The sequence below is a fragment of the Arachis stenosperma genome, chromosome 1 (assembly GCF_014773155.1).
Source record: "Arachis stenosperma cultivar V10309 chromosome 1, arast.V10309.gnm1.PFL2, whole genome shotgun sequence".
NCBI classification, from domain to species: domain Eukaryota; kingdom Viridiplantae; phylum Streptophyta; class Magnoliopsida; order Fabales; family Fabaceae; genus Arachis; species Arachis stenosperma.
Genome location: NC_080377.1, coordinates 96,599,690 through 96,622,968, shown reverse-complemented (window position 1 = coordinate 96,622,968; position 23,279 = coordinate 96,599,690). Strand labels below are relative to the sequence as shown.

At 37.2% G+C, this 23,279-nt stretch overlaps 1 non-coding gene across 1 annotated transcript; it reads right to left on the bottom strand.

Annotated features, from left to right (window-relative positions):
• Positions 1-11,424: 11,424 nt before the first annotated feature.
• On the bottom strand, positions 11,425-11,532 carry LOC130950111 (small nucleolar RNA R71). The gene has a single exon (XR_009073524.1). It is a non-coding gene; the product is annotated as a small nucleolar RNA R71 (small nucleolar RNA).
• Positions 11,533-23,279: the final 11,747 nt, after the last annotated feature.

The following is a 23,279-nucleotide window of genomic DNA, read 5'->3' as shown; positions in this document are numbered from 1 at the left end:
ATATGTATGACATCATTAAAATAATATAAAATTTTCTCATCCATATGGCATGTTCTTGACTCAAATATTTGAATACTTTAGTATTGATCTGAATAAAGAATCCTATGATAATAGAAACTCTTATATTAAAGTCAGTGGTGTAGCAAAGAAAATTGTGAAAAAGAATCCGAGATCCGAGAGAGAAGCATTAGAAGAAATTAGAAAAAGAGAAAAACATGGACATTCCTTCTCCATTAGCTCTGGGAACATCCAAAACATCCTCACAAGTTGGACATCTCACTGGAATAGTTAAAGATGTATGCAATGATTCATAAATCTGTCCAAACATCTTATCAACACTAGCAAACAAGATATGATACTAGCTATTCAAGATGAGAATACCTTGAGAAAATCCAAGAAAATGGTTAAGTCCTTCTCAAGTATGTAAATAAGATATATGATGAGCATGTCCAGTCTGATCAAGAGGAAGAGAAACCCCCTGGAGATAGAGGATAAAGGCTCAGATGCTAGTGAAGTCTGATGTTACTACTTTTGATCTAATTTTGTTTCTGCTATCTTAGATTTTATGAGAGTTTTTAATTTTATCTCTTGTTTTTATTTGACTATTTCAATTTGGATGACTGTAATTAAATACTTATACGTTCTGATATTTAGAATTGTTTTTATGCCTCTAACATTTTTTGTGCATGTTTTGAATCATTTTCACACCCTCTTTGATACCAAAAAGGAAGTAAAAATGATATATATGAGGACATGAGATTTAGCATTATTAAGTTTGATTAGATTTTTCTTTTAGCTGAACTTTTTTAAGTTTTTTATGATTAGTTTTTAAGTAGTTTGGATTACATAGCTGCTATCATATAAGTACATTGAACTTAAATTTTAGCTTGTATATTTGTATGGTTGTTGGTGCAGTGTTTACAACCACAAACTAACCAGCAAGTACACGGGTCGTACCAAGTAATACCTTACGTGAGTAAGGGTCGATCCCATGAGGATTGATGGATTAAGCAACAATGATTGATTGATTGGCTTAGTTAGGCAAGCAGAAAATGGTTTTGAGATGTTCAAAAGGTTTAAGTTTGAACTCAGAATATCAAAAGGATAGACAAATAAATAACTTGGGAATAAAATATGGAGAAATAGTTAAGGCTTCAGAGTTATCTATTTTCCGGATTGATTTTTCTTACTAACTATTTTAATCATGCAAGATTTAATTCATGGCAAACTATATGTGACTAGACCCTAATTCCTTAGACCTTCCTAGTCTCCTCTAAAATTCATTAACTGCCAATTCCTTGGTCAATTAATTCCAATTAGAAGGTGATGATCAAATTCCAGTTAATATGCCACAAGAATCTTAATTATCCAAAAATAAGGGGATTATATGTCACATATCCCATTAAATACAAACAATTAGAAATTCAGGATAATATGTTTTCAAGCTGTTGTTCAAGTAAAGAGCTTTTCCAAATTTTACAAGAACTCAAATAGAAAGAGGGTCATACTTCCGTTCCACCCAAATTCTTAAAATAAAGAACGAAAGCAATTATTGAAATATAAATCAAAACATAAATTAAATTAGAAAGAGCAAATGAATCAATCTATACAATAGACAAAGCTCCTAACCTTAACAGTGGAGGATTAGTTGCTCATTGTTCAGAGTAGAATGTTATGGAATACGGAATGTAAAATTTGGAATCGAATGGGATAATGTTCCCTAATGGAATCCCCATTTTATAAATAATCCTAATTAATTTAAAATCTAATTATCTAAAATTAAAAACAATATCTTTTCCTAAAAATAATATTTGAATTTAAATTTGAATTTAATTGACAAGTCTTCAGTTAATGGGTGGGGACCACATGTTTTGTCCATTCTGCAGCTTCTAATATGTGTTTTCTGGGCTGAAAACTGAGTTAAAACAACCCAGAAATCGCCCCCAGCATTTTTCTACGTTTTCTGCACGTGGCGTATGTTACGCGTACACGATGGTCTTTTTCGTGAGTCCCGCGGACGCGTCGGTCACGCGCACGCGTCGCTGTGCAATTCTTCATGTCACGCATACGCGTCAGTTACGCGCACGCGTCGCCATGAAAAGCTCCAAATCACGCGTACGCGTCAGTCACGCGTACGCGTCGCTCCTCGCTGCCATCTCCTTTTGTTCTTGTGCTGCAGAAACTCCATCAAATCCAGTCGAATGCTACCTAAAATAAACAAAATTGCAAAAGTCTTAAAGTAGCATCCATATTGGCTAAAAGATAATTAATTCTTTATTAAACTCAACAAATTAAATGCAAATTCACTAGAAAAAAATAGGAAAGATGCTCACGCATCAGTTGGCTATGTTAATTGTGTTTCCAAATTATGTGAAAAAGTTTATGTTAAAGAAGAATATCCTTTATGAAAAAAAGGGGAGCACATCGCAAATTAAAGTGATATCATCAAAGGTAAATCTCTAAACTCTATTTTCTTTCAATTTCTTTTGATTCTTACCTTATATATATTATGTTTGTCATCAAATCAAAGGGGAGATGTTGAACTTAAGAAACAATAATATTTTTTTATGATGATAAACATATAATTAATTGGGTTTAAAAGTCCAAATGTTACTTGATGAGTATTTTATTTGTGCAAGTCCATATTAGTGTTGTTATTGACAAAAGACCAAGCATTTCAGCAATTCATATTGGACAAAATAATGAAGAAAGAGCTATAGCAATTTGAACCAAAAATAGAAAAACAATATGGCTTATTGTTGCTGCAACCTTGTTCAATACCAGTTTGGGTAAAAGCATTTGCAAGGAAAGAATAAGTGTTTTTTTTTCATCAAATTGATGGAGGAAAAAAGATGAAACTTAGAGTCAAAATTAAAAATCAAGGGTAAAAGTTAAATAAGCACAACAAAGACAAGTGTGGCTACCAAAAGAAAAAAAAAAGAACCAAGGACAATACACACCCACACTCATAATCTTCTGCAATATGCAACTTTGTTCTTCTGCTATTTTGCATATCCACTACCTCTACTGCTACACTCATTTCTGAAGAAGAATGGAATCTCATTGTAGTCCTATGTGCTCAGAATTTTTTACTAAAAAAAGTTTCAAGTTTCGAATGCAATGTATTTATACAAAAGATGCATTCAGCCAAGAGTTAAGTGCAAGGAATGAAGGTATAAATTTGATTTTCTTATATCATTCCAACTTTCTATTTTCTCTTTTATTTTGTTCATTGAATATGTTGATTTTTTTAGTCTATTTTTTTCTATTTTTTATAGAAAAAGATAAATATGTGAAATATTAGTATAAGTCATTGGAAAAAAGGTAAAGATAAATATACTTAAAGAAAAAGAGATTAAATATGTTAAATTATTTTGATATATTTTTTATTTTGTGATAAGTTTGAGAGATTCTCTTTACTAAGTTGGAAGAGCACTTAGTGGAAAAACCTAAACTAGGTTAGCTTAATGGTGAGAATCTTGTGTGTTCCTTAATAGGATTAAGAAGAATTCTAGAAAATTGATGTATGTAATTTCTCTAAAATTGTAGTGAAAATTCTACCATTATTGTGGTGGAGATAGAATGTAGGTTACATTGCAATAAGTGGCTAAACCAAGATATATAGTGATAATGATTTTCTATTGTGTCATAAGCATGAGAGATTTTCTTTGCTAAGTTGGAAAAGCACTTAATAGAAAAACCTAAGGTCGTGTGTTTCTTAGTAGGATTTGGAAGAATTCTAGGAAATTGGTGTATGTAATTTCTCTAAAATTATAGTGAAAATTCTACTATTGTTGTGACAAAGATTGAATATAGGTCATATTGCATTAAATGGCTGAACCAAGATATATAGTGATACAAGCTTCTCTTCTCTACTTTGTCTTTTATACTATTTTATGAGACAATTAAAATGCATCCTACATAATAGTTTTTACAGACACAACTGTAATTAAGTTTCAAATATATTTTAGTGACTCAATTAAAAAATGATCCTAGATTCAACCATTTTCTCTAGGTCATTAGTAATCTTCAGTTAGATAATCGAAGTAAGTATGGCAATAATAATCTTTTTGTTTTAAGTAAAGTAATAAATAAACTCTTGAAAATTTACACTTCGGATGGATTAATCTCTGAAAAAAAATATTAATGAAAATTTTTATGATAATAAACATAGACAAGTTAAGTTCAAATTATGATCTTTTACCCTTATTATAAGAATTAATTTGGAGATAATGTGTTCACATCTGCTATCGTAAAGAATTTTATTGATACTTTTTTAGGAAATAATTATCTAAAAATTTAAATTCTTATAGGCTTGTTTGTCATTTACTTTTTTATTTTAATATAACTTTTGTATCATTTATTGTCCTTGACTATGGTCCAATTTGAATAAACAGCTTAATTAAATTCCTTTTGAAAAAATAGATTAAATAATAAATGGTTATATTAAAAATAATTTATAAATAAGTTATTTTGTATTTGAATTTTTAGTTCTAAAAGTGCTTATTATATAGAAATATGATAAAAAGTAGTAGTAGTATTTTGAGAGAAGTCATCTTTTTAACTTCTCTATAAGTTCCTAATAGGGGTGTACATGGCCCGGCCTGGCCCGAAGACCCGGCCCGGCCCCGAACACTTTAGGAGCAGATTTAGTGTGATTTCATCGGGTCTAGGGTCGGGTAAGGGTCTGAAAAATAGACCCGGTCATTATTTCGGGTCGGGTCCAGACCATAGCTCGGGTCACCCGAACTCGGCCCGATCATCATACATGGTGCGGTATTTTACAACTCACAAACTAACCGGCAAGTGCACCGGGTCGTACCAAGTAATACCTTACGTGAGTAAGGGTCGATCCCACGAGGATTGATGGATCAAGCAACAATGATTGATTGATTGGCTTAGTTAGGCAAGTAGAAATTGGTTTTGAGATGTTCAAAATGTTTAAGTTCGAATTCAGAATATCAAAAGTATAGACAATTAAATAACTTGGGAATAAAATATGGATAAAACAGTTAAGGCTTCAGAGTTATCTTTTTTTTTTCGAATTTACTTTTCTTACTAACTATTTTAATTATGTAGGATTTAATTTATGGCAAACTATATGTGACTAGACCCTAATTCCTTAGACCTTTCTAGTCTCCTCTAAAATTCATTAACTGCCAATTCTTTGGTCAATTAATTCCAATTAGAAGCTACATGTTCAAATTTCAATTTGCATGCCACATAAATTCTAATTACCCAAAAATAGAAGGATTATATGTCACGTATCCCGTTAAATCCAGATAATTAAAATTTAGGAGAATATGTTTTCAAGTTGTTGTTCAAGTAAAGAGCTTTTCCAAGTTTTACAAGAACTCAAATAGAAAAAGGGTCATACTTTCGTTCCACCCAAATTCATAAGATAAAGAGCGAAAACAATTCTTAAATTATAAATCCATACATGAATTAAAATAGAAAAAGCAATAAAATCAATCCATACAAATAGACAGAGCTCCTAACCTTAACAGTGGAGGATTAGTTGCTCATGAAAAAGAGAGAAAATTAGGATTGTCAATTATGTTCCAATCTGATGGCATCTAAATTCCTATTTATAACTAATCCTAATAAATTCAAAATCTAATTATCTAAAATTAAAAATAATATCTTTTCCTAAAAGATAAGATTTGAATTTAAATTCGAATTAATTAACAGATCTTCAGTTGATGGGTGGGGACCACTTGATTTGTCCATTCTGCAGCTTCTAATCTGTGGTTTCTGGGATGGAAACTAGGTCAAAACAGCCCAGAAATCGCTCTCAGCGTTTTCTGTATTATTGCAGATCGCGCCTGTGACGCGTCCGCGTTGTCCACGCGCTCGCATCATTTGTGCAGATTCCAGTCCACGCGTTCGCGTCAGACACGCGATCGCGTCATTGCGATTTCTCCATTCCGCGCGGTCGCGTGAGCCATGGGTCCGCGTCGGTTTTCGCTGGTCATCTCTTTGGTTTCTTCTTTTTCTCTGTAGAAACTTCATCAAATCTCTCCGAATGCTACCGAAAATAAATAAAATTGCACAAAACTCAAAATAGCATCCATAGTGGCTAAAATATAATTAATTCTCAATCAAACTCAACAAATTAGATGCAAATTCACTAGGAAAAGATAGATAAGATGCTCACGCATCCCAACACCAAACTTAAACTGTTGCTTGTCCTCAAGTAACCAAAACTAATATAGGCTTGGGATGTAAATTTGCATGAGAATGAGAGTTCGATTAAGCTCATGTCTCTTTTTATAATGGGGTTTATAAATATAATCCTGAATAGGTTTGGCATCTCACTCTCCTTTGAATCAAGAATGTTATTGTCATTCGGAATTAGAATCCGGATAATATTATGAATTCTCTGATCTTTATATTTCAGTTTAATCCTTGAGCACAACAAAATTTACTTTAATTTATTTTTCTTTGGTGCTTTGCACTTTGAGCCTAGCCGTGACTTTAAATGTTTTGTCTCAAGAGTTACTTGACACAGAAACACCACATGCACTTAACTGGGGAATTCTCTTTGAGTTCTGATTTTTCTTTTAATTACTCCCAAACAATGGTGCTCAAAGCCTTTGGCATACTCTGTTAAATGCAATTGATCTCGACTCTAAGTGTTCTGTCTCAAGGATTACTAGACACAATCACACTACAAGCATATGACCAGCGAAACAACTCTTTGAGCTTTTAATCATGTCTGACCTCCCTAGTCATTGATGCTAAGAGCCTTGGACCTTTCTTTTATTTTTATTCATTTATTTATTTATTGATTTTTTTTTACTTTTTTTTCTGCTGTATCTTTTGTTCAAGGAATAAAATTTTGTATATTTCAGAGAAGTCATAATAATTCTCTAAATTCCTGTTCCTTATACATCAACATCCATTGATTTAAATTCAAATATGCACTGTTCATATCATGCATTCAAAAATCACAGAAAATATCACCATATTTAAGTAAATAAGACTATTCATGAAATTAACTCAATTTCTCATGCAATACATCACTTCTTTTTCTTTTCTTTTTTTTTAGATTCAAGTTCAGTGAGTGGTACATGAAACATCTTTTCAGCAATTAAAAGAAAACTAAACTAGTCCTAAGATTCTAACTAATAAAGGATCATGCAACAAACAAAGCAAAATAGCAGAGAACCGGGACATCACATAGAAAAAGAGGGGAGGAATAAAAATGAAAGGAACTCAACCACCTTAATTATCCTAGTGGTCGCTTTATTCTTCAGGTTGTGCTCCTTTGTGAAGATGATTCGCCTCCCTTTTGTGCTAGAAAACCTATAAGCGTAGCGTCAACACCAAAATTAAAGGTTTGCTTGTCCTCAAGCAAAGAAAAACTGAAAATAAAAACAAATAGTGAGAGAAAAGAAGAATATAAGGATAAAAGAACAAGAGAGAATTAGGAGTGGGAGAGAGAAAGAAAAGTGAAAATTGGGTGGCGAACTAGTTGAGTTGTGCGGCGCAAGCGACGCGTATGCGTGCAGCACGCGTACGCGTGGGTCATGAATTTTCATGAATGACGCGCACGCGTGGGGTATGCGTTCGTGATGAGCGGATAATTTATACACTTGTTGGCATTGTTTTTAGTATGTTTTTAGTATGTTTTAGTTAATTTTTATTATATTTTTATTAGTTTTTAGTTAAAATTCACTCTTTTGGACTTTACTATGAGTTTGTGTATTTTTTTGTGATTTCAGGTATTTTCTGGCTGAAATTGAGGGACCTGAGCAAAAATCTGATTCAGAGGCTGAAAAGGACTGCAGATGCTATTGGATTCTGACCTCCCTGCACTCGAAGTGGATTTTCTGGAGCTACAGAAGCCCAATTGGCGCGCTCTTAATTGCGTTGGAAAGTAGACATCATGGGCTTTCCAGCAATGTATAATAGTCCATAATTTGCCCGAGATTTGATGGCCCAAACAGGCGTTCCAAGTCAGCTCAAGAATTCTGGCGTTAAACACCGGAACTGGCACAAGAATGGGAGTTAAACGCCCAAACTGGCACAAAAGCTGGCGTTTAACTCCAAGAAAAGTCTCTACACATGAAAGCTTCAATGCTCAGCCTAAGCACACACCAAGTAGGCCCGGAAGTGGATTTTTATGTCATTTACTCATCTTTGTAAATCCTAAGCTACTAGTTCTCTACAAATAGGACCTTTTGCTATTGTATTAAAAACAGCTTTTGATCATGTTTTTATGATTGAACCCTCTTTGGGAGGCTGGCCATTCGGCCATGCCTAGACCTTGTTCTTATGTATTTTCAACGGTGGAGTTTCTACACACCATAGATTAAGGTGTGGAGCTCTGCTGTACCTCGAGTATTAATGCAATTACTATTGTTCGATTCAATTCAGCTTATTCTTGTTCTAAGATATTCATTCGTACCCAAGAACATGATGAATGTGATGATTATGTGACGCTCATCATCATTCTCACTTACGAACGCGTGCCTGACAACCACTTCCGTTCTACAAGCAAACAAGGCTTGAATGTTTATCTCTTGGATTCCTTAATCAGAATCTTCGTGGTATAAGCTAGAATTGATGGCGGTATTCTTGAGAATCCGGAAAGTCTAAACCTTGTCTGTGGTATTCTGAGTATGATTCAAGGATTGAATGACTGTGACGAGCTTCAAACTCGCGATTGTGGGGCGTTAGTGACAGATGCAAAAGAATCACTAGATTCTATTCCGACATGATCGAGAACCGACAGATGAATAGCCGTGCTGTGACAGAGTGCGTTGAACATTTTCACTGAGAGGATGGGACTGTAGCCATTAACAACGGTGATGCCCAACATACAGCTTGCCATGGAAAGGAGTAAGAAGGATTGGATGAAGACAATAGGAAAGCAGAGAGACGGAAGGGACAGAGCATCTCCATACGCTTATCTGAAATTCTCACCAATGAATTACATAAGTATCTCTATCTTTATTTTATGTTTTATTTATCTTTTAATTATCAATCCTCCATAACCATTTGAATCCGCCTGACTGAGATTTACAAGATGACCATAGCTTGCTTCATACCAACAATCTCCGTGGGATCGACCCTTACTCACGTAAGGTTTATTACTTGGACGACCCAGTGCACTTGCTGGTTAGTTGTGCGAAGTTGTGATAAAGAGTTGAGATTGCAATTGAGCGTACCATGTTGATGGCGCCATTGATGATCACAATTTCGTGCACCAAGTTTTTGGCGCCGTTGCCGGGGAATTAAATATCCTAACTACAGTTTCACATTTGTTCCCTGCAATAACAGTGCCAAGTTTTGATCCGGCAACAACACCAAGTTTTTGGCGCCATTGCCGGGGATTGTTTGAGTTTGGACAACTGACGGTTCATCTTGTTGCTTAGATTAGGTATTTTTCTTCAGAATTTTTAAGAATGAATTCTAGAGTTTCAAGGTGATGTTTTCATCATCACCAAAGCTGATTGATTCTCATCAATTTAGCTCTTGAATGCAATGTCCTGCTGAAGCTTGGCTAGCCATGTCTAATTTCTTTAGACTAAAGCTTTAGACTAACATTGCATGATTCCTGGAATTCTTATTAAAAATTTTGAATCTCTTTATTTTCTTCTCCATATAATTTTCGAAAAATCCAAAAAAAATTATAAAATCATAAAAATCAAAAATATTTTATGTTTCTTGTTGAGTCTAGTATCTCATTTTAAGTTTGGTGTCCATTGCATGTTTTTAGTCTTCTAATTTTCAAAAATTACATGCATTATGTTCTTCATTGATCTTCAAGTTGTTCTTGATGATTTCCATGATCTGATCTTTAAATTCTCTTGTCTTGAGGGTTTTGTTGTTTCTCATATGCATTCTCAATTTGTTAGTGTCAGTAGTATACAAACTTCTAAGTTTAGTGTCTTGCATGCATTGTTTATTTGATCTTAGTGGCATTTTGATTATTCCTCATCATTAAAAATTCAAAAAAAATTTTAAGTTGTGTCTTTTCAAGTCAATAATACAGAGAATTGAAGATTCAGAACATACAGCAGAGGAATTACACAGAAAAAGCTGGGCGTTCAAAACGCCCAGTGAAAAAGAAAAACTGGCGTTTAAACGCCAGCCAGGGTACCTGGCTGGGCGTTTAACGCCCAAAAGGGTAGCATTTTGGGTGTTAAACGCCAGAATGTATACCATTCTGGGCGTTTAACGCCAGGATGGCACAAGAAGGAAGATTTTGTTTTTAATTCAAATTTTTTTTCAAGTTTTCATAATTTTTCAAAATCAAATCTTTTTCAAATCATATATTTTCAATCAAATATTTTCAATATCAATTTCTTTCCATTTTCAAAAATACTTGCTAACAATTAATGATTTGATTCAAACATTTCAAGTATGTTGCCTTTTCTGTTGAGAAAGGTTTAATGTCTGAATCATATCTTTTAAATTTCTTGTTAGCCAAGTCATTAATTTTAAAAAATCAAATCTTTTTAAATTGTTTTTCCATCATATCTTTTCAATCATATCTTTTCAATCACATCTTTTTCAAAATTAATTTTCAATCATATCTTTTTGATTTCTACTTTCAAAAAAATCTTTTTCAAAAATCACTTTATTTCTTTTCCAACTTTAGTTTTCGAAAATTATCAATCAAATTTTTAAAAATTTCTTTTCATTATTTTAAAATCTTTTACTTTAATTTAAAAAATTCTTCCCCTCTTCTCACATCCTTCTATTTATGGACTAACACTCCTCCTCAATGCACAATTCGAGCTCTATCCCTCTTGATAAGTTCGAATTCTTCTACCTCTTCCTTCTATTCTTCTTTTCCTCTGACACCTCAAGGAATCTCTATATTGTGACATAGAGGATTCCATATTTTCTTGTTCTCTTCTCTTTCATATGAGCAGGAGCAAAGACAAAAGCATTCTTGTTGAGGCTGACCCTGAACCTGAAAGGACCTTGAAGCGAAAGCTAAGAGAAGCTAAAGCACTACTCTCTATAGAGGACCTAACAGAAATCTTCAAAGAAGAAGAACCCATGGCAGCCGAAAACAACAATAATGCCAACAATGCAAGGAAGGTGCTGGGTGACTTTACTGCACCTACTCCCGGCTTCTATGGGAGAAGCATCTCTATCCCTGCCATTGGAGTAAACAACTTTGAGCTTAAGCCTCAATTAGTTTCTCTAATGCAACAGAATTGCAAGTTCCATGGACTTCCATTGGAAGATCCTCATCAGTTTCTAGCTGAATTCTTGCAAATCTGTGACACTGTCAAGACTAATGGGGTTGACTCTGAGGTCTACAGACTTATGCTATTCCCTTTTGCTGTAAGAGACAGAGCTAGGATATGGTTGGACTCACAACCTAAAGAAAGCCTAAACTCTTGGGAAAAGCTAGTCAATGCCTTCTTGGCAAAGTTCTTTCCACCTCAAAAATTGAGTAAGCTTAGAGTGGAAGTCCAAACCTTCAGACAGAAGGAAGGTGAATCCCTCTATGAAGCTTGGGAAAGATACAAACAATTGATCAGAAAGTGTCCTTCTGACATGCTTTCTGAATGGAGCATCATAGGTATCTTCTATGATGGTCTGTCTGAACTGTCCAAGATGTCATTGGACAGCTCTGCTGGAGGATCTCTTCATCTGAAGAAGACGCCTGCAGAAGTTCAAGAACTCACTGAAATGGTTGTAAATAACCAATTCATGTACACTTCTGAAAGGAATCCTATGAACAATGGGACCAATCAGAAGAAAGGAGTTCTTGAGATTGATACTCTGAATGCCATATTGGCTCAGAACAAAATATTGACTCAGCAAGTCAATATGATTTCTCAAAGTCTGATTGGAATGCAAGCTGCACCAGGCAGTACTAAGGACGCTTCATCTGAAGAAGAAGCTTATGATCCTGAGAACCCATCAATGGAAGAGGTGAATTACATGGGAGAACCCTATGGAAACACCTATAATCCTTCATGGAGAAATCATCCAAATCTCTCATGGAAGGATCAACAGAGACCTCAACAAGGTTTCAACAACAATAATGGTGGAAGAAACAGGTTTAGCAATGGCAAGCCTTTTCCATCATCTTCTCAGCAACAGACAGAGAATTCTAAGTAGAGCCACTCTGACTTAGCAACCATGGTCTCTGATCTAATCAAAACCACTCAAAGTTTCATGACTAAAACAAGATCCCCCATTAGAAACTTGGAGGCACAAGTGGGTCAGCTGAGTAAGAAACTTACTGAACTCCCTCCTAGTACTCTTCCAAGCAATACAGAAGAGAATCCAAAAGGAGAGTGTAAGGCCATAAACATGGCCGAATTTGGAGAGGAGGAAGAGGCAGTGATCGCCACTGAGGAAGACTGGTGCACGAATTTGTGATTCGCACAACTAACCAGCAAGTGCACTAGGTCGTCCAAGTAATACCTTACGTGAGTAAGGGTCGATCCCACGGAGATTATTGGGTTGAAGCAATCAATATTTATTTTATTAATCTTAGTTAGGATGTCAAAGTGTTTAAAATTATAAGTTGGAATTATTAGATTTGATTGGAAAGATAAACGAGAACAATAGAGTTACTTGTTTTGCAGTAATGAGAAACATGTTGGAGTTTTGGAGATGCTTTGTCCTTTGAATTTCTACTTTCTTTGAAAGATTCCTTCCATGGCAAGCTCTATGTAGGGTGTCACCGTTGTCAGTGGCTACTTCCCATCCTCTCAGTGAAAATATTCCTATGCTCTGTCACAGCACGGCTAATCATCTGTCGGTTCTCAATCAGGTTGGAGTAGAATCCATTGATTCTTTTGCGTCTGTCACTAACGCCCAGCCCTCAGGAGTTTGAAGCACGTCACAGTCATTCAATCCCGGAATCCTACTCGAAATACCACAGACAAGGTTTAGACTTTCTGGATTCTCATGAATGCCGCCATCAATCCGGCCTATACCACGAAGATTCTGATTAAGGAATCTAAGAGATATTCATTCAATCTGATGTAGAACGGGGGTGGTTGTTAGGCACACGTTCATGGGTTGAGGAAGGTGATGAGTGTCACGGATCATCACCCTCTTCACAATTAAGCGCGAATAAACATCTTAGATAAGAACAAGCGTGTTTGAATGGAAAACAAAGGAATTGTATTAAATCATCGAGACGCTGCAGAGCTCCTCACCCCCAACAATGGAGTTTAGAGACTCATGCCGTCACAAAGTATGTAATTCAGATCTGAAAATGTCATCAGGTACAAGAAATGTCTGTAAAAGTTGTTTAAATAGTAAACTAGTAACCTAGGTTTACAGAAAATGAATAAGCTAAGATAATTGGTGCAGAAATCCACTTCTGGGGCCCACTTGGTGTGTGCTGGGGCTGAGATTAAAGCTATCCACGAGTAGAGGCCTCTCTTGGCGTTAAACTCCAGGTTATGACGTGTTTTGGGCGTTCAACTCCGGATCATGACGTTTTTCTGGCGTTTAACTCCAGACAGCAGCATGAACTTGGCGTTCAACGCCAAGTTACGTCGTCTATTCTTGTGCAAAGTATGGACTATTATATATTGCTGGAAAGCCCTGGATGTCTACTTTCCAACGCCGTTGAGAGCGCGCCAATTGGACTCTTGTAGCTCCAGAAAATCCATTTCGAGTGCAGGGAGGTCAGGATCCAACAGCATCAGCAGTCCTTTTTCAGCCTAAGTCAGATTTGTGCTCAGCTCCCTCAATTTCAGCCAAAAAATACCTGAAATTACAGAAAAATACACAAACTCATAGTAAAGTCTAGAAATATGATTTTTGCTTAAAAACTAATAAAATTCTATTAAAAACTAATTAAAACATACTAAAATCTACATGAAATTACCCCCAAAAAGCGTATAAAATATCCGCTCATCACAACACCAAACTTAAACTGTTGCTTGTCCTCAAGCAACTAGATAAATAAAATAGGTTCTAACAGAAATTAAGAAGTAATAATATTTTAGAGTTTTAAATGAAGCTCATATTCTTATTAGATGAGCGGGGCTTGTAGCTTTTTGTTTCTGAACAGTTTTGGCATCCCTCTGTATCTTTAAATTTTCATAATAATTGGCATCCTTAGGAACTCAGAATTCAGATAGTATTATTGACTCTCCTAGTGTAGTATGTTGATTCTTGAACACAGTTATTTTATGAGTCTTGGCTGTGGCCCTAAGCACTTTGTTTTCCAGTATTACCACTAGATACATAAATGCCACAGACACATAACTGGGTGAACCTTTTCAGATTGTGACTTAGCTTTGCTAAAGTCCCCAGTTAGTGGTGTCCAGAGCTCTTAAGCACACTCTTTTGCTTTGGATCACGACTTTAACCACTCAGTCTCAAGCTTGTAACTTGGACCTGCATGCCACAAGCATATGGTTAGGGACAGCTTGGTTTAGCCGCTTAGGCCTGGATTTTATTTCCTTGGGCCCTCCTATCCATTGATGCTCAAAGCCTTGGATCCCTTTTTTACTCTTGGCTAGTGCTCATGGCTTGTTTTTTTTTTTTTTTTTGAACTGCTTTTTCTTGCTTCAAGAATCAATTTCATGATTTTTCAGATTATCAATAATATTTTTCGTGTTCCTCATCCTTTCAGGAGCCAATATTCATCAAATTCAAAGTACAATTTATGCACTGTTCAAGCATTCATTCAGAAAACAAAAAGTATTGCCACCACATGTAATTAATTATAATTTTTATTATTAAGAACTCGAAAAATATAGATTACTTCTTTATTCTAAAAAAAAATCTACTACTTTATTCATGCCTGATGATGATGAGAAAAATAAATTATAGCTTAATTGGAAATAAAATCAAAATAGACAAACTAAATATCTCCTAAGGTAAATTTCTATAATTATCCTATCACTAAGTTAAAAGCAGGAAAAGGAAAGGAAAAAAAAAATTGGAACTCAGCAACCTGTTGTTTCGGGGAGTAGGTGTTCCTCTAATATGTGTGGTGCTTTTTCATGGATTAATTTTTGGCGCTTCAGCTCCCTTAGATCACGCCTTTGCTCCTCCTGTTCCTTGAGCAGTTTGCAAATCATGCTACTTTGATTATTCTGTTCTTCCTTTATTTGATCCATAGCTTCTTGCAATCTGGAAATAAAAGCCTCAAGATGTTCCCAGTATTCGAATTGGGGCAGTTCTGGGAGGGCTTCTGGTGCTCTTCTCTTGGTTGCATCATCTTGTTGCTGTTGTCTGACCATTGATATTCCAGTAATGGGCTTTTCAATTAGGATATATTCAGTTATTCCCATCTTTACTCCAGCATCTTTGCAAAGCATAGAAATTAGGCTTGGATAAGCCAATCTGGCGTCCTTAGAGTTCCTGTTTGCTATTTTGTATAGCTCACATGAGATCAGCTGATGGACTTCTACCTCTTTTCCCAACATGATGCAGTGAATCATGACAGCTCTTTTGATGGTTACTTCAGAGCGGTTGCTGGTGGGTAATATGGAACGCCCAATGAAATCCAGCCAGCCTCTAGCTACTGGTTTTAGATCTTCCCTTTTGAGTTGAACAGGGACGCCAGTCGTGCTGGTGGTCCACTTGGCTCCAGGGATGCATATATCTTCCAAGATCTTGTCCAATCCTTTATTGACCCTCATCATTCTCCTATTAAAGGAGTCTGGGTCATCTTTCAGTTGAGGAATCTTGAATATCTCCCTGATCTTGTCAGCATTGGTATGAATGATCTTTCCTCTGACTACTGTCTTATGGTCAAAGAGGGCGGCTCCAATGATTCTTTGCCTTTCTGTCTGCCATAAATTAGCATAAAATTCCTGAACCATGTTCTTCCCCACTTTCGTTTCAGGATTGGTCAGAATTTCCCAATTCCTGTTTCGAATTTGCTCTTGGATCTCCGGATATTCATCTTCTTTCAGATCAAATCTGACTTCCGGGATCACTGATCTGTGACTCATTATCTTGTAGTAATGGTCTGAATGTTCTTTAGTTAAGAACTTCCCTTGATTCCAAAGTGGCTTTGGAGTGCTTTCTTTCTTGCCTCTTGGGTTGGGTTGTTTCCCTTTAGGAGCCATGATCAAGAGACACAATAGTTTTTGTGATCACGGGTAAAACACACCAAACTTAGAGCTTTGCTTGTCCTCAAGCAAAAGAGAAGAAAGAAGAGGGATAGGAGGAGAGCAATGTGGAATGGTGATGATGAGGAGGGCGCCGAATAAAATATATAGGGAGGGGGTGGGATTATTTTTCGAAAAATAAGAAAGAAATAAGATAGAAGATATGATTTTAAAAGATATGATCAGAAAAAGATATAATTTAAAAAGAAAAAGATATGAATAATAATTTAAAAGATAAATCTGAAATTTTTAATTTTTGAAAAAAAAAAGATTTTAAAAAAAGAAATTTGAGTTTTGAAAACAAATTTTAAAAGAGTTGGATTGGATTGGAAAACCATTTGGTTTTATAAATTAAGATACATTTGATATTTTTTTTGAAAAAAGGATTTTAGAAATTAGGATTTTTAGAACACTAGTTTGGATTGAGGGATGATAATTTAAAATATGTTTATGTAAGAAATCATGAATAAAATTAAAAAAAATTTGGATTAAAAACGAAATTGTACCTCCTCCCACCATCTTGGCGTTAAACGCCCACATGGTGCATGGTTTGGGCGTTTAACGCCCAGTTGTTGCTTCTCCTGGGCGTTCAACGCCCATTTGGTGCTTCTTTCTGGCGTTGAACGCCAGGAAGTCCTTCGTCACTGGGCGTTTTTCTGAACGCCCAGGATGCTAGCAGACTGGCGTTAAACGCCCAGAAGGTGCATCTTTCTGGCGTTTAACGCCCAGAAGATGCTCCTTTCTGGCGTTTAACGCCCACATGGCTACCTTCACTGGCGTTAAACGCCCAGTGGGAGCTTCTTTTGGGCGTTTAACGCCCAAAGTATTTCTTACTGGCTTTTTCACGCCAGTGAGCTTCCAAATTTCCCTGTAACTCTGTGACTTCAACCAATTGCTATTTCACCTTTGAAGATACTTGGACTCAAACCTGAAACAAAATCAATTAATTAATTACTACGAATAAAATTAAATTTTGTAGATGGCTGGGTTGCCTCCCAGCAAGTGCTTCTTTAATGTCATTAGCTGGACTGTCACTGATCTTCAATGAAGTCTCAGTCTTGAGCATTCTTGCTCGAAATTATCTTCAAGATAGTGTTTAACTCTTTGTCCATTAACAATGAACTTTTTGTTGGATTCATTATCCTGAAGCTCTACGTATCCATATGGTGATACGCTTGTGATCACGTATGGACCTCTCCACCGGGATTTTAATTTCCCGGGGAATAATTTGAGCCTTGAATTAAATAGCAGAACTTTCTGTCCCGGCTCAAAGACTCTGGATGACAATTTCTTATCATGCCATCTTTTTGCTTTCTCTTTGTAAATTTTTGCATTTTCGAAAGCATTGAGTCTAAACTCCTCTAGCTCATTTAACTGGAGCAATCGTTTTTCTCCAGCTAATTTGGCATCAAGGTTTAGGAATCTGGTTGCCCAGTAGGCCTTATGTTCCAGTTCCACTGGCAAGTGACATGCCTTTCCATACACAAGCTAGTATGGAGAGGTCCCTATAGGGGTCTTGAATGCTGTTCTGTATGCCCACAGAGCATCATCCAAGCTCCTTGCCCAATCCTTTCTACGGTTAATTACAGTCCGTTCCAGGATTCTTTTGAGTTCTCTATTTGAGACTTCAGCTTGCCCATTGGTCTGTGGGTGATATGGAGTAGCTACCCGGTGGTTGACTCCATAACGAACCAGAGCAGCATAAAGCTGTTTATTGCAGAAATGAGTGCCCCCATCACTAATTAACACTCTAGGGATACCAAATCTGCTGAAGATGTGTTTCTGGAGGAATTTTAACACTGTTTTAGTGTCATTGGTGGGTGTTGCAATAGCCTCCACCCATTTGGATACATAATCCACTACCACCAGAATATAAGTGTTTGAGTATGATGGTGGGAAGGGTCCCATGAAGTCAATGCCCCATACATCAAACAACTCAATCTCCAAGATTCCTTGTTGAGGCATGGCATAACTGTGAGGTAAGTTGCCTGATCTTTGGCAACTGTCACAATTAAGCACAAATGCTCGGGAATCTTTATAGAGAGTGGGCCAGTAGAAGCCACTTTGGAGGACCCTTGTGGCTGTTCGCTCACTTCCAAAATGTCCTCCATACTGTGATCCAAGGCAGTGCCAAAGGATCTTCTGTGCTTCTTTTTCAGGCATACATCTACGGATTACTCCGTCTGCACATCTCTTGAAGAGATATGGTTCATCCCAAAGATAGTACTTTGCATCTGTGATTAATTTCTTTGATTGCACCCTACTGTACTCTTTGGGTATGAATCTCACTGCCTTGTAGTTTGCAATGTCTGCAAACCATGGCACTTCCTGGATGGCAAACAGTTGCTCATCCGGAAAGGTTTCAGAGATCTCAGTGAGAGGGAGGGACGCCCCTTCCACTGGTTCTATTCGGGACAGGTGATCTGCCACTTGATTCTCTGTCCCTTTTCTGTCTCTTATTTCTACATCAAACTCTTGCAGAAGCAACACCCATCTGATGAGTCTGGGTTTTGAATCCTGCTTTGTGAGTATATATTTAAGAGCAGCATGATCAGTGTACACAATCACTTTTGATCCTACTAAATAGGATCTGAATTTGTCAATGGCGTAAACCACTGCAAGTAACTCTTTTTCTGCAGTTGTGTAGTTCTTCTGTGCGTCATTTAGAACACGGCTAGCATAATAAATGACATGCAGAAGCTTGTCATGCCTTTGTCCCAACACTGCACCAATGGCATGGTCACTGGCATCACACATCAACTCAAATGGTAAAGTCCAGTCTGGTGCAGAGATGATTGGTGCTGTAACCAATTTAGCTTTCAGAGTCTCAAATGCCTGCAGACACTCTTTATCAAAGATAAATGGCGTGTCAGCAGCTAGCAGGTTGCTCAGAGGTTTGGCGATTTTTGAAAAATCCTTTATAAACCTCCTATAGAATCCTGCATGCCCCAGAAAGCTTCTGATTGCCTTAACATTGGCAGGTGGTGGTAATTTTTCAATTACTTCTACCTTAGCTTGATCCACCTCTATTCCCTTGTTCGAAATTTTGTGCCCAAGGACAATTCCTTCAGTCACCATAAAGTGACATTTTTCCCAGTTTAAAACCAGGTTAGTCTCTTGGCATCTTTTCAGAACAAGTGCTAAATGGTTAAGGCAGGAGCTGAATGAGTCTCCAAATACTGAAAAGTCATCCATGAAGACTTCCAGAAATTTTTCCACCATATCAGAGAAAATGGAGAGCATGCACCTCTGAAAGGTTGCAGGTGCATTGCACAGGCCAAATGGCATCCTTCTGTATGCAAATACTCCAGATGGGCATGTGAACGCCGTTTTCTCCTGATCCTGGGGATCTACTGCAATTTGATTATAACCTGAATATCCATCCAAGAAGCAGTAGTATTCATGACCTGCTAGTCTTTCTAGCATTTGGTCTATGAATGGTAAAGGAAAATGATCCTTTCTGGTGGCTGTATTGAGTCTTCTATAATCAATACACATACGCCACCCTGTAACTGTTCTTGTAGGAACCAGTTCATTTTTTTCATTATGAACCACTGTCATGCCTCCCTTCTTAGGGACAACTTGGACAGGGCTCACCTAGGGGCTGTCAAAAATAGGATAAATAATCCCAACCTCTAGTAATTTAGTGACCTCCTTCTGCACCACTTCTTTCATAGCTGGATTCAGCCGCCTTTGTGGTTGGACCACTGGTTTGGCGTCATCCTCCAACAAGATCTTGTGCATGCATCTGGCTGGGCTAATGCCCTTAAGATCACTGATGGACCACCCAAGAGCTGTCTTGTGTGTCCTTAGCACTTGAATTAGTGCTTCCTCTTCCTGTGGCTCTAAGGTAGAGCTTATAATTACAGGAAAGGTATCACCTTCTCCCAGAAATGCATTGGTGCACGAAATTGCAATAACACTTTTGCAATCCCGCACAACTAACCAGCAAGTGCACTGGGTCGTCCAAGTAATACCTTGCGTGAGCAAGGGTCGATCCCACGGAGATTGTCGGCTTGAAGCAAGCTATGGTTATCTTGTAAATCTTAGTCAGGAGATCAGAAATTATCAGGATTGATTGTGAAAAGCAAAAGAACATGAAATGGTTACTTGTTTTGCAGTAATGGAGAATAGGTTGGGGTTTTGGAGATGCTCCACCTTCTGAATCTCTGCTTTCCTACTGTCTTCTTCATCAAACACGCAAGTCTCCTTCCATGGCAAGCTCGTGTAGGGTTTCACCGTTGTCAATGGCTACCTCCCATCCTCGCAGTGAAAGCTAATGCACGCACTCTGTCACAGTACTGCCAATCACCGGTTTGGTTCCCTCCCCTACCGGAATAGAATCCCTCTTTTGCGTCTGTCACTAATGCCCAGTAGGTTACAGGTTTGAAGCACGTCACAGTCATTCAATCATTGAATCCTACTCAGAATACCACAGACAAGGTTTAGACCTTCCGAATTCTCTTGAATGCTGCCATCAGGTCCTGCCTATACCACGAAGATTCCGATTAAAGAACCCAAGAGATAACTACTCAATCTAAGATAGAACAGAGGTGGTTGTCAGGCACGTGTTCATAGTTGAGAATGATGATGATTGTCACGGATCATCACATTCATCCGGATTAAGAACAAGTGTTATCTTAGAATGGAAGCAAGCATGATTGAATAAGAAACAGTAGTAATTGCATTAATCCATCAAGACACAGCAGAGCTCCTCACCCCCAACCATGGGGTTTAGAGGCTCATACTGTGGAAAGAAACGTGTACAAAATGTTATGAGGTCATAAGGTACGGATACAATGTCAAAAGATCCTATATGTAGTAAACTAGTGTCCTAAGGTTTACAGAAATGAGTAAATGACAGAAAAATCCACTTCCGGGCCCACTTGGTGTGTGCTTGGGCTGAGCAATGAAGGAATTTCGTGTAGAGACCTTTTCTGGAGTTAAACGCCAGCTTTCATGCCAGTTTGGGCGTTTAACTCCAAATTTTATGCCAGTTCCGGCGTTTAACGCTGGAATTTCTATAGGTGACTTTGAGCGCCGGTTTGGGCCATCAAATCTTGGGCAAAGTATGGACTATTATATATTGCTGGAAAGCCCAGGATGTCTACTTTCCAATGCCGTTGAGAGCGCGCCAATTGGGCTTCTGTAGCTCCAGAAAATCCACTTCGAGTGCAGGGAGGTCAGAATCCAACAGCATCTGCAGTCCTTTTCAGTCTCTGGATCAGATTTTTGCTCAGGACCCTCAATTTCAGTCAGAAAATACCTGAAATCACAGAAAAACACACAAACTCATAGTAAAGTCCAGAAAAGTGAATTTTAATTAAAAACTAATAAAAATATACTAAAAACTAACTAAAAGATACCAAAAACATACTAAAAACAATGCCAAAAAGCATACAAATTATCCGCTCATCACAACACCAAAATTAAATTGTTGCTTGTCCCCAAGCAACTGAAAATCAAAATAGGATAAAAAAGAAGAGAACATACTATAGACTCCAAAATATCAAGGAAACATAGCTCCAATTAGATGAGCGGGACTAGTAGCTTTTTGCCTCCGAACAGTTTTGGCATCTCACTCTATCCTTTGAAGTTCAGAATGATTGGCATCTATAAGAACTCAGAACTCAGATAGTGTTATTGATTCTCCTAGTTAAGTATGATGATTCTTGAACATAGCTAGTGTATGAGTCTTGGCTGTGGCCCAAAGCACTCTGTCTTCCAGTATTACCACCGGATACATACATGCCACAGACACATAATTGGGTGAACCTTTTTAGATTGTAACTCAGCTTTGCTAAAGTCCCCAATTAGAGGTGTCCAGGGTTCTTAAGCACACTCTTGTTGCCTTGGATCACAACTTTATTTCCTTCTCTTTTTTTCCTTTCTTTTTCTTTTTCTTTCTCTCCTTTTTTTTCGAAATTTTTTTTTTTTTTTGCTTTTCTTGCTTCAAGAATCAATTTGATGATTTTTCAGATCCTCAATAACAGTTCTTTTTCTCCTCATTCTTTCAAGAGCCAACAATTTTAACATTCTTAGAACAACAAATTCAAAAGACATATGCACTGTTCAAGCATTCATTCAGAAAACAAAAAGTCTTGCCACCACATCAAACTAATTCAACTAGTTTCAGAGATAAATTTCGAAACCCTGTACTTCTTGTTCTTTTGTGATTAAAGCATTTTTCTTTTAAGAGAGGTGATGGATTCATAGGACACTCATAGCTTTTAAGGCATAAACTTTATTAATTTTATTAATTAAGAACAAGACTCAAATATAGATATAAGATAAAATAGAAAACAAGAACAAAAACAAAAAAAAATAGGCTCCTAATGATAGAGGTGTTCACAGAGTTAGGACTCAACAACCTTGATTTTGAGAAGTGGATGCTCCCTCAGCTTGAGAGGAGAGCTTTTGGCGTTTCATCTCTTGAATTTCACGCCCCTGCTTCTCTTGTTCCTTCAGCAATTTGCAGAGCATGCAGTTCTGATTCTGCTGTTCTTCCTTCAGTTGCTCCATAGTCTCTTGCAACTTGTTAAGAGATGCTTCTAAGTTGGACCAGTAGTCAATTCTTGGAAATTCAGGAAGGAATTCCTGCGCCCTCCTCTTGATGGAGTTGTCCTGCACTTGTCCTTCCATTGACTTCTTGGTGATTGGGTGTTCAATGGGTATGAACTCATCTACTCCCATCTTCACCCCAGCCTCTTTACAGAGCAAGGAAATCAAGCTTGGATAAGCCAATTTGGCTTCAGTGGAATTCTTATTTGCAATTGTGTAGATCTCACAAGCAATCACATGATGGACCTCCACCTCTTTTCCAAGCATAATGCAATGAATCATCACTGCTCTCTTGATGGTGACCTCAGAACGGTTGCTAGTGGGCAATATGGAATGCCCAATAAAGTCTAGCCAACCTCTTGCAATTGGTTTGAGGTCTCCCCTCTTGAGTTGGTTTGGGACACCCTTAGAATTGGTTATCCACTTAGTTCCAGGGAGGCATATGTCCTCTAGAACTTGATCCAACCCCTTATCTACTCTCACCATCCTCCTATTAAAGGAATCAGGATCATCTTGCAGTTGAGGCAACTTGAAGATTTCTCTTATTTTGTCCAGATGGAAGTATATAACTTTCCCTCTGACCATGGTTCTATGGGTATGGTAAGCAGTTCCAGTCATTCTCTGCTTATCTGTTAGCCACAGATTTGA